The following is a 12642-nucleotide window of genomic DNA, read 5'->3' on the forward strand; positions in this document are numbered from 1 at the left end:
TTTTAGTTGATAGAGGGCCCAATGGGGCCTTGAGGGCTGAGTATACTGCCCCTGTGTCCACTTCAAAGTTTACTGGGGTCCCCTCCACTTCATAAGTTACCCTGAGCTCGGGGAGGGGATCCGAGCCCCGACTTTCCTAATCATCCTCCAGAGTTAGAATGGCTGACTGGCGTGGCTGTTTCTTTCTAGGGCAGTCTTTGGCCCAGTGTCCTTTTTCTTTACAGTAGGCACATTGATCTGAGGCCAGATGTGGCTTCTGGCGTGGACCCAGGTATCCCTTTCTGTCTCCCTGTCTCTTAACTTTTGGCCTATTTGTTGTTGTGACCAGGACCTTAGTCAATGCCTCAGTCTGTCTTTTGCTTCTTTCATCCTCCCTTTGCTCCCTTTCTTTCTCCCTTTTTTCTCCCTTTCTTCCCTTCTCTTCCTCAGTTTCTCTCTTATAGTATACCTTCTCAGCTTCTCTGACTAAATCTCTCAAAGTCATATCTTGTAATCCATCTAAGCATTGTAACTTTTTTTTAATATCCAGGGCAGCTTGCCCAATAAAGGTCATCGTGACAGATGCCTTTTGATCCTCTGCCTGGGGATCAAAAGGAGTATATCTCCTATATGTCTCCATAATTCTCTCCAGAAACATAGAGGGAGATTCATTAGGCCCTTGAATAATTTCTCTTACCTTGGCCAAATTAGTTGGCCGTCTAGCGGCTGCTTGGAGACCCGCTATTAGAGCCCGGCGATAAGTGGACAGATGCTCCCTACCTTCAATGGTTTTGGGGTCCCAGTTGGGTCGGTTCAAGGGGAAGTCAGCTTCGATTATGTTGGGAAGTTGTGTCGGTCGCCCATCTGGTCTGAGGATATTTTTTCTTGCTTCCAGGAGGATTCTCTCTCATTCCTCTGTCATGAAGAGAATGCCTAAGAGTTGTTGGCAGTCATCCCAAGTAGGCTGGTGTGAAAACATCAATGACTCAATCAGACCTGTGAGCCAGGTGGGGTCCTCGGAAAAAGGGGGATTGTTATTTTTCCAATTATATAGATCTGAAGAGGAGAAAGGCCAATACTGGTAGGCTTGCATTTCTCCACCATGGCCATCCTCTATCATTGGCCCATAAGGACGGAGGGGAAGTATCACGGGGGCTTCAGGGTTTTTAATCATTCACTGCCGCCGAGTTCCTTTATCCGGGCCAGCTTCCTCTAGGGGAGGAGGGGCTATGTATGCCGTGGGGGAGTCATCTGGAGGGCACTGAGCTGGCTTAACCTCCTGTGGTGGAGAAGCTGAGTCAGCAGCAGGGGAATCTCTTAGAGGGTGTTGGGGGTTGGGGAATGAAGGCAGGGGATAAGGAAAGGGAGGAGAGTCCAGCAGAGTCAAATCTTGAGACTCAGGGAGAACAAAGGGTGGAGAAGGAGCAGAGGGTTTGAGAGATAGAATCGTGGGAGGAGGAGTAGGAACGGGGATAAGAAAAGGCTTCACCCATGGAGGAGGAGATTCACAGAGGTCCTGCCAAGTTAAGATATACGGCTGTTGATCTGGATGGCTATGTGGCCCCGGCTGAAAAACAATATCTCTAATTTTTCGAATTAGTGGGGAGTAGAAAGATCCTTCTGTCCTTCTGGAGGCCATCCAATTCCAAAGGCGGGCCATTCTGAGGCACAAAGAGTCTGCCAGGTCTGACGTTTTACTGAAAAAGAAAGATTCTGAGCCCTTATGCGGACTTCAGCCCAGTGATCAAGGGTCAGGGACAGAGGCGTGGAATGACTCTGTCCCATAATGAAAGTTACTTGAACAAAGACAGGGACAATACAAATGTGACACCAACACGGACACACAATGAACACACAATGAACAGTAAACATGTAACACAAATCCAGAGGCAAAGATTAAAAACAGACAGTGAATTCAACCTGAGAGAAAGAATAGTTGCCGGCAAAACCCAGACGGGTTGGCAGCAGAATACAGATGGGGGCACCTCAGTCCCTCCCAGATGGGGGCACCTCCGTCCCCCCCAGAGTCTTTAAAAGCGTCCCTTGAAAAGACCGTGGCCTGTGGCTTCTTGACACGTCTGTCACCACCGCCAGGGGGAGCTTACGCTCTCCGCTAGCACCCACACTCTGCCAACCCAAAACCAAAAAACCAGAAGCTCTGAGAGCTTTCACTCTTCTCTGAGCCAGAAACCAGAAGCTCTGAGAGCTTTCGCTCTTCTCTGAGCCAGAAACCAGAAGCCAAAAACCAGAAGCCAGACAATCGCAAAGGAAAAACAAGGAGGAGAAGAAGAAGAAGATAAGGCGCCTTACTTACCCCCGTAAAGGAGTCTTGTTGAGGTCTCCCTGTCCGGCGATGCGCAGTTCCCGGCCAATGCACCAAATGTAAGGGTATGGCGAAACGTCGGAGTAGAGACCACAAGAGACTCTCTTATGCAAAAGCAGAAGGGTGGGTTTATTTGGAGACCAGCATGCTAGGGCTCTCTCTATAGCAAAGAGAGATAGAGCCCTGAGAACAGCTTGAGCAGAGCTTATATACTTTTCTTGGAGAGGGCAGGGAGGGAAGTTCATTGACAGGTCAGGGCGAGTGGGCAGCTTGCCTGCAACCGAGTGAGGGAGTGCATTCTGCAGCTTGGCAGTTGGGGACAGCACATTCTGGGAACAAGATTAGCAAAAACAGTTCTCAGGAATTAGCAAAAACAGTTCTCAGGATTTTAACAGTGTTTGTTAAGCATATAGAAAATCGAAGTGACAAGTACCTATTTTATTAACCTTTCAGTTCCTTTAAGCAGTATGTACTGTCCTTCTTTATCCCTTTTGATTAACTTTCACTTGAAGGTCACATTATTTCATATAAGAATGGAAACCCCTGCTTGCCTCCACAGTCCACGTGAGTGGTATGTGTTTTAATATTTATTTTTTTTTATATGAACACAATACCTTTATTATTTAGTTTAATGTGGTGCTAAGGATCAAATACAGGGCCTCACATGTGCTAGGCGAGTGCTCTACCACTGAGCCCCAGCCCCAGCCTGAGAAATATGTTTTTTTCCAACCTATCACGTTTAGTCTCTGGGTGTCTTTTTCTATGAGATGAGTCTCTTGGAGGCAGCATATTGTTGGTCTTATTAATCCAATCTGCCTGTCTTTTGATTGCTGAGTTGGAACTAATCTTTCAGGGTTATTATTGAGACAAGATTTGTATTCCCAGTTATTTTTGTTTATTTTTGGTATTTAACTAAGTCAGTTTCTCTTTGATAGATTTTTCCTTTAGAGTGATTCTACACTTTTCTGATTTTTTATTGTTGTTCATTTCCTCCTCATGGAATATTTTGCCAAGGATGTTCTGTAGTGCAGTTTTCTCATTGTAAATTCTTTTACTTTTGTGTATGACAGGAGGTTTTTATTTTGTCATAAAATAACATCTTAATCAAAATCTAATTGCTAATCAAAATTTAATTTTGCTGGGTATGCTTCTCTGTTGGCATCCATTTCTTTCAGAGCTTGGTTTGTATTGTTGCAGGATCTTGTAGATTTCAGGGTCTCAGTTCAGAAATCTGAGATCCTGATTGGTTTTCCCCATATGTAATTTGATTCCTTTCTCTTGTGGCTTTTGAAATGCTCTGCTCCTCCTGTATGCTAGGTGTTTTCATTATGATGTGCGTTGGTGTAGACCTGCTTGTTCTTGTTCATTTGGTATCCTATACGATCCTTGTATTTGATTTCCCAATTCACTCTACATGTTTGGAAATTTTTCTGGTATTATTTCATTGAACAGATTTTTCATTACTGTAGTTTAGACCTACTGTAGTTTAGACCTCTATGCCTTCATCTATCCAAATAGTTGTTAAATTTGGTCTTTTCATATTATCTCACAATTCTTGAATCTTCTGCTCATGGTTTCTTACCATCTTCACTGGGGTCAACTTTATTTTTTAAAGATTATATATTTTGCCTTCAATGTCAGAAGTTCTGTCTTCTAAGTGATCTATTCTGTTGGAGATACTTCCTATTGAGTTCTTAATTTGGTTTACTGTTTCCTTCATTTCAAGGATCTCTGTTTTTTTTTTCAAAATCTCTATCTCCTTATTGAAGGAATTTTTTGCTTTCTGTATTTGCTTTTGTAACTCTTTATCAAAATAATCCTTTGCTGCCTGTATTTGCTCTCATATCATCCTTTAATTCACAGAAAATTATGTACCTTCTCCCATTTATCCTGCTATTCTGACCATGGATTCTAATAACGTAGCATCTTTGTTTGGGGCACATTCTTTCTTGGTTTCTCATGTTGTTCATGCATCTTCTCTTCCAACTCTGTGTTTTTAAGGTATATACCCATGTAGGCTTATAGTGTTCCCAATGGATTTCAACAAATTTCTTTTAAAAAAAAATATTTATTTTTTTAAATACATGACAACAGTGGAATACATTACAATTCTTATTACACACATAGAGCACAATTTTTCGTATCTTTGTATAGAAAGTATATTCATGCTAATTTATGCCATTATATATGTATCTATTTCTTTATGCAATAAAACTCTTAATACCCATATATATCACAATTTTTCATATCTCTGGTTGTATATAAGGTATGTTGGCACCAATTTGTGTCTTCATACATGTACTTTGGATAACGGTGTCATCACATTCCACAATCACTGTGAATTCCCTGCCTCTTCCCATCCCCTCCAACCCCTCTTCCCTATGTAGAATTCATCTATTCCTCCCATGCTCCCCCTCCCTACCCCAGTATAGTCAGCTTCCTTATATCAGAGAAACCATTTAACATTTATTTTTTGGGTTTGCCTAACTTCACTTCTCCAATAACATCCATTTGCATGCAATTGCCATGATTTTATTATTGCTGAGTAAAATTGCATTGTGTATACCCCATATTTTTATCCATTCATCCACTGAAGGCCTCTGGGTTGGCTCCACAGTTTGCTATTCTGCATTGTGCTGCCATTAACATTGACATAGCTGTGACCCTGTAGTATGGTTTTTTCAAGACCTTTGAGAATAGTCTGAGAAGAGGAATAGTGAGGTCAAATGAAGTTTTCATTCCAAAATTTTGAAGGAATCTCTATACAGTTTTCCATGTTATTTGCACCAATTTTCAGTCCCACCAGCAGTGTATGAGTGTGTCTTTCCCCCCACATCCTTGTCAACACTTGTTGTTTGTCTTTATGGTAGCTGCCATTCTGACTGGAGTGAGATGCTATCTTAGAGTGGTTGTGATTTGCATTTCTTTTATTGCAAGAGATGATGAAATTTTACAAAAATTGTTGATTGATTCTACATCTTTCTCCGAAAAGTGTGTGTTCAGGTCCTTGGCCAATTTGTTAATTGGATGATTGGGGTTATTTGTGCTTAGCATTTTGAATTCTTTATATACTAGATATTAGTTCTCTATCTGATGTGTGAGGGATAAAAATCTACTCCCAGGATGTAGGCTCTTGTTCACCTCAGATTTTTTTTTCTGAGAAGAAACTTTTTAGTTTGAATCCATCCCATTTTTGATTCTTGGTTTTAATTCTTGTGCTATAGCCATCTTATTAAGAAAGTTGAGGTGGCCTAGCCCCATGTGATGAAGATTATGGTCTACTTTTTCTTCTATTAGATGCAGAGCCTCTGATTTAAATCCTAGGTCCTTGATCTACTTTGAGTTGAGTTTTGTGCATGGTAAGTGATACGGTTTTAATTTCAGTTTTTTGAAAGTGGATTTCTAGTTTTCAAAGCAATGTTTGTTGAAGAGGCTATCTTTTCTCCAATCCATGTTCTTGGCACCTTTGTCTAATTTAAGATAATTGTAATTTTGTGAGTTAGTCTGTGTGTCCTCTATTCTGTACCATTGGTCTACTGGCCTGTTTTAGTGCCAATACCATGCTGTTTTTGTTACTATTGCTCTGTAGTATAGTTTAAGGTCTGGTATAGTCATACCACCTGCTTTGCTCTTCCTGCTTATAATTGCTTTAGCTATTCTGGGCTTCTTATTTTTCCAGATGAATTTCATGATTGCTTTTTCTATTTCTATGAGAAATATCATTGGAATTTTGATCAGAATTGCATTAAATCAGTGTAGGGCTTTTGGTTGTATGGTCGTTTTGATAATATTAATTCTGCCTATGGAAGACTAAGGTAGATCTTTCCATTTTCTAAGGTCTTCTTTGATTTCTTTCTTTAGGGTTCTGTACGTTTCCTTGTATAAATCTTTCACCTCTTTTGTTAAGTAGATTCCCAAGTATCTTATATTTTCTTTTTTTGGAGTTATTGAAAATGGGGTAGTTTTTCTTTTTTTCTACTTGAGACTTTGTCACTGATATACAGAAATGCCTTTTTTAATGTGTGTTAATTTTATATCCTGCTGCTTTGCTGAATTCATTTTTTAGTTCTGGAAGTTTTCTGGTGGTGCTTTTGGGGTTTTTTAGGTATAGAATCGTATTCTCAGCAAATAGTGCAAATTTAAGTTCTTTTCCTGTAGTTATTTTTTTAAATTACTTTCATCTGTCTAATTGCTCTGGCCAGTGTTTCAAAAAATATGTTGAATAGAAATGGTGAGAGAGAGCACCCCTGTCTTGTTCCAGTTTTTAGAGGGAATGCCTCTAGTTTTTCACCCTTTAGAATGATGTTGGCTTTAACCTTAATGTAGAGAGCCAGTATGATGTTGAGGTATGTTCCTGTTATCTCAAGTTTTTCTAATTTTTTAAACATGAAAGGGTGCTGTATTTGTCAAATTGTTTTTATGTGTCTCTTGAGATGATCATATGATTCTTATTTTTAAGTCTATTGATGTGATGAATTAACTATATTGATTTCTATATGTTGAAACAACCCGGTATCCCTGGACAAACCCCACTTGATCTTGGTGCACGACCTTTTTAATATGTTTTTGTATTTAATTTGCCGGAATTTTATTCAGAATTTTTGCATCTATGTTCATTCGAAATATTGGCCTAAAGTTTTCTTTCTTTCATTTGTCCCTGCCTGGTTTTGGGATCAAGGTGATATTGGCCTCATAGAATGAGTTTTGAAGTGCTGCTTCTTTCTGTATTTTCTGAAATAAATTGAAGAATGTTGGTATTTTTGAATTTCTTCTTTAAAGGTTTTGTTAAAATTTTCAGTTTATCCATCTGGGCCTGGGCTTTTCTTGGTTGGTAAGCTTCTGATGGCATCTTGTATTTCATCATTTAATATTGATTTGTTTAAATTTCTCTCTCCTTCTTTTCATTAGCATAGCTAGGGGTCTGTTAGAGAACCAACTTTTTGTCAAGGTTTAATTGTTTCTTTTAATTCAACTTCGGTTTAAATTTTAATTATTTGTTCCCTTTTACTACTTTTGCTTTTGATTTTTTCTTCTAGGGCTTTGAGATGAAGTATGAGATTAATGATTGACTTTTGCTTCTTTTAAGGAATGAACTCCATGCAAGGAAGTTTCCTCCTAGTAGTGCTTTCATAGTGTCCAAGAGATTTTGATATGTTGTTTCTATGTTCTTGTTTACCCCTTAGAATTTTCTATTCTCCTCCTTGAAGTTTTCTGTAACCCATTGTTCATTGTATTGTACCAAATTGATTCACTCGTTGAACTATTATAGAACTTGAAATAATTCTTTTTTTTAAAAAAAAATGTTTTTAGTTGCCAATGGACCTTTATTTTTATTTATTAATATGCGGTGCAGTGAATCGAACCCAGTGCTTCACACATGCTAGGCAAGTGCTCTACCACTGATCCACAACCCCAGCCCCGAAATATTTCAAGTTTGTCTTTTCACAAGGTGGAAGTGTCACTTTACATGTCTCCAAACATGAATATTTTATGAATATATTACACATTGGGAATGTGCCATGCATGATACTTGAAACTAATTGTATTGTGGATCTCAACCTATCTCATGGATAGAAAGCAGAGAGAATAGGAACCACACTGTTTTCAAAAGCTTTTTTACCAGTCTTTTTATCTCCCTTGTGCACAATCTCCTTATGAGTATATCTCTGACAAGTCTGATTAGCATCTGAAATGTCCCCCAAATTTCACATTCACTGATGGCAGAAAAGTTAGGAGTTGGGCTTTTATTCAGTGCTTGGGTTATGGTATATATCCTTCACTTCACTCTGATATGGAATATATATATTGTTTTTAGACTTATGTATTTTCCTCTGAATTAGATAATGCAAAGTATCTTATTACATAATTAAAGTCACTCTCCTACATGACAGTCAGTTAACTAACTCTTAATTCAAATTAAAAACTGAATAATGTTTGGGTCCATGTTTTATTGATCTAACAATTTTTATTTCAGGAGCCATTGACATTCAGGGATGTGGCTATTGATTTTTCTGAGGAGGAATGAAAATGCCTGGATCCTGCCCAGCAGAGTTTATATAGAGAAGTGATGTTGGAGAACTACAGCAACCTAGTCTTTGTGGGTGAGCATAACTTTTCTTCAAAATACCTAATTATCATTATTTAGTTTTCTTACCTTGAAGTATATCGTTTGGGAACTTCTCCACAAGAATGTGTTGCAGATTTATGCTTTCAATAATAAAGATGGGGTAGTTCTTGGTGCTGACAAGAAAATGTTAATGATGTTTCCTTTAATTCTTAATGTTTTCCATTGGTGGCATGATATATATCTTTCACTTGACATATGGTTGACTTAGAGGAATGCAGTGATGTCAAATCCTGTGGCCCACATGTAGTAGAGGACATGATTGAGGTAGAGGAGGAAGTCTAAATTCAATTAGGTTCATTGAGCCATTATCCAGCAGAAAACATTTTTTAAAAGCTTTGAATTTTTTCTCCTGTTATCATAGAAAATCTGTCCTGTTTTTTGTGCTTTAAAATTATGTAGTATCCTGCTTTTCCTCCAGTAATGTCTTCATAGATTCAAATTAACAACAAAACACTCCCCTTGCCTTGTGAATGTCAATGTTATCTGACAGCGCTTCCATAATTTAAAAAAAATATTTTTAGTTGTTAATGAATTTCCTATTTATCCATATATGGTGCTGAGAATTGAACTTAGGGCCTCACACATGCTAGACAAGCTCTCTAACACTACTCTATAACTCCAGCCTTTCTTCCATTATTTGCAGGAAAGTTTTGCACATTTCTGGAGACCTTTAGGTCCACCCATTGTAATACATTACTATCATAAGTCAGTGTCTCTAATCTTATTTGTACATTTTTTTTCACTAAAATTTCCTTATCAGTGTTCTTTCTCATATGTGTAATGGATTTTCTGTGAAATTATCTACCATGGAATGAATGTCAAGTTGGAAAAAGACTGCTGTTTTGAGAGATGGTGTAAGTTTTATTTGAGTGAGAGGATTTGTAAAATATTATATCTGAGAATATGTACAAGTTAGTTGTTTTTTCCTCTTTCTTAAATTGTGTACAGTAGTTTCCATATTATAGACTGGGTTTCCTCATATCAGTTTATTGCTTCACAAACTAAGATATCTCTGATTCTTGTTTGCATTGCCAAAAATATTATATGTGCTTTTGCTTGTATAAATATTAAGCCTCTTTTGTCCATGACTTTTCTATTTTATCTTGATTGGCTTTTCATTCTGCCCATGTACGTAGAAATTGAATTTTTCTATGTGTAATTCTATTGGGGATTGATGGCTGTGATACTCTCATGTGGAACTACACCCCGAGCTCCTTTTCACTCATATTTGGAAAGAGGTTCTCGCTAAGTTATTGAGGATGTCTTTAATTTGGAATTCGCCTGCCTCAGACTTCCTAGTAGCTGAGATTACATGCATGCTCATCATTTGTATATTGATGAGCTTGTTCTTATTTATAGGATAAAGACCACATTATTTGAAATGTAGCTTTGAGAAATGTTGCAATTCTCATTATCTATTAATTTTAAGTGTAATCAAAACCACAAAGTAAAACTTACTGTCTCCGAAATTGTAAATATACAGTTCAGTAACATTAATTCAAATTGTTATACAATATATCTGTACAAAGTTTACATCTAAAAAAAAATGCCTAGAAAGCAAGGACTCATTTCTGTCTCCTCATCACATAACTATTCTCTTTGTTCAGAAAGCTTCTTTTTTAGTTTAGAGATGTCATGTTCATAAAATTATGCAGTATTCTTTCTGTGACATTTCAGTTAACCTAGTGTACATACATTTTGTTAAATATATAATTAGAATAAATTCTTGACTTCAAAGTTATGTAGTTTCTATATTCCAATATGGCTCATCGTTCTTTTCAAGGGATATTTGGTTTGCGTGCCCCATGATGGCTCTGTTGAATAACAATCTAACAACACTGGTGTGCAATGTTCTTAATTTGCTATTGATGTGAGGGCTTATTGCCACACTCACTGAGAACTCTGTCTACCTGACTCCATGTTTGCATTTACTATTGAATGCTGTAATTTTTAATATATATTTTTTTAGCAGGAAAATAGTCTTATTTTTATTTTGGGGGATATTCATACAATTTAAAGGATTGATTTGTCTTCAAAAAAAATTAACTATGGAAAGTTGATGAATACTACATGGAGCCTCTAGTTAACTTTAAGTAGTATAAACATCTTTAAATTTAATCATTCAATTTTGAACAACAGCATGCAAAATGGTGTTCCATCAAGTGACATATATTTAGGGATTTTTGAAAATCCCTACCACTTTTGACTTCAAATATTTATTTCATATTGGTTACAAAATAACTATCACTTAAATATTTATTAACCTTTGTTTTAATATATAAAATTGATCTAACCAACATAATATCCCACTTGTGATTAAGAACAGGGATTCTATAAGTCTATAGTAGTTTCAAAATATTTTCAAAGTCTTATGCTTTGCAATTACCATTTTGCTTCAGTGTATTTCCCTTTTCAGTAAGTGGGGATTGATGTCTCTTAGTATGGCAGTGATTCTTTGTTTTCATTAAACCCTCTCAGTGTTTTCTTTGTGTGTTTGGGAAGTATGAAGTACGTAGTGAATGTATTTACTCTTAATTCAGAACCTAGGGAAAGGGTCCTTTTCTCTCTTTTGCCTCTTTTCAAAGTTATTTTTAATTTAAAACGTCTTCTATGTTTTATAACTGTCTTAAACTATGTTTTGTGTACTATAATTTGGACAGCCCAGGTTTTGTTCAATCACTTTTGTATGTGTCATTATTATATCCCTTTGCTTTCAGTATGTGTGTGTTCTTAGATTTAGAGTATCCTGTAGACTACCTACAGTTGCAATATTTAGAGTTAATTCAGATATCCAAGTTTTGTTTTGACCAGAATTTTGTAATCTTGCATTTGCCAATGAAAATCTTTAAAAATGAAGAATCTCCTTTTTATACTTTATATGAGTATCAACTTGACTTTACTTTATTAAAAAACTGAATATATTTATGTGTTCTTTTAAAATGATATTATTGTTACAGGTATATATGCCCATTGACAGTATTTTTGTTATGCTATTTTCTTTCAAATTCTATTGCAAAATTACATGTTTTATGACCCATCATTACAATAAAATAGAATTGTTTTTGCCAAGAAATATTTAAAATTTCATATGACTTATGATGCTGTGCACTTACATTTTATTATGAAGGGTTACCTTTAGTACTTTTTGGAGAACTGATCCAGTGTTGATGAATAGTGTGTGTATTTTTATATGTTTAAAGTTTTCATTTTCCTTCTTTTTTGAAGGTAGTAGCTGTGAATATAATGTCTTGGTTGATAATTTTATTCTTTCATCCCTTGAATATAGATAGACTTGAATTCCTTCCTGTGTTGTGAAGATTTGACTAAGGATTTCACAATTATATGGTTACACATTTCTAGGTGACCCATCTTTTTCTCTTGGATGCTCTCAGTATCCTGAGTTTTTAAACTTGGATTAAAACCTACTTTGCGTCTTTACAACTTGGAGAAAACTGAGCTGCTTGGATGTTTTATATTTTCTATTTTCTGAGATGTGTTTATTAGTACTGGAAAGAGAAATAAAGGGCGATTTAGCACTTTGCATTTTTTACTTTGGCCTTCAAATTTTGATGCTGTAGCTCAACCTCCTATGTTGCTATGAACAAACACCCCTGACTCTTTCAGACGTTTACTAAAGAAAGTCTTTCAACATACATTTTCTGATTATTACTATTAACAATTCTTGACTAATTTTTATTCTGTTTTTCGTGTGTTGGTTTAGTTCAGTAAACTTTTTTTAAGTGATAATTGACTATTCTTTTTGAGTGATTCATAACTTTGCTTACAGTCGATTTAGCCATGTTTTTTTTTCTGTTGGTAAGCAGGAACCCCTTTTTGAACAGTCACCAAATATTCACATATTTTATGTTTTTATATTTTAATGAAACAGAAGAAAGTTGGAAGATTTTTAAAATATATTCTAAAGTAGGAAAGTCTTTGTGTAACATAATGTATTTTTCTCTACTATTTTACTCTCCATAATAATGTACTCATCTTGGATACTGTGAACACAAAGATGATTAGGACAATCTTCAAAGTAATTTTCTGTGTGTATTTTTATTTGATTTATATATTTCTACAGTACTGATGGACTTGGATTAAATAATCCACTCTCCTGCTGATGGTATTTTTTGCTGTAATTTCTTAGGTTTGCAAAATATACTCAGCCCAGTACAGTAAGTAAACATGTTTGTTATTTTTATTTATTACAGCC

At 36.3% G+C, this 12642-nt stretch overlaps 1 pseudogene; it reads right to left on the minus strand.

Annotated features, from left to right (window-relative positions):
* Window positions 1-1153: 1153 nt before the first annotated feature.
* LOC144371207 (uncharacterized) lies at window positions 1154-1845 on the minus strand (annotated as a pseudogene).
* Between the last annotated feature and the right edge of the window lie 10797 nt (window positions 1846-12642).

Source organism: Ictidomys tridecemlineatus, chromosome 16, assembly GCF_052094955.1.
Source record: "Ictidomys tridecemlineatus isolate mIctTri1 chromosome 16, mIctTri1.hap1, whole genome shotgun sequence".
Taxonomy (NCBI): Eukaryota; Metazoa; Chordata; class Mammalia; order Rodentia; family Sciuridae; genus Ictidomys; species Ictidomys tridecemlineatus.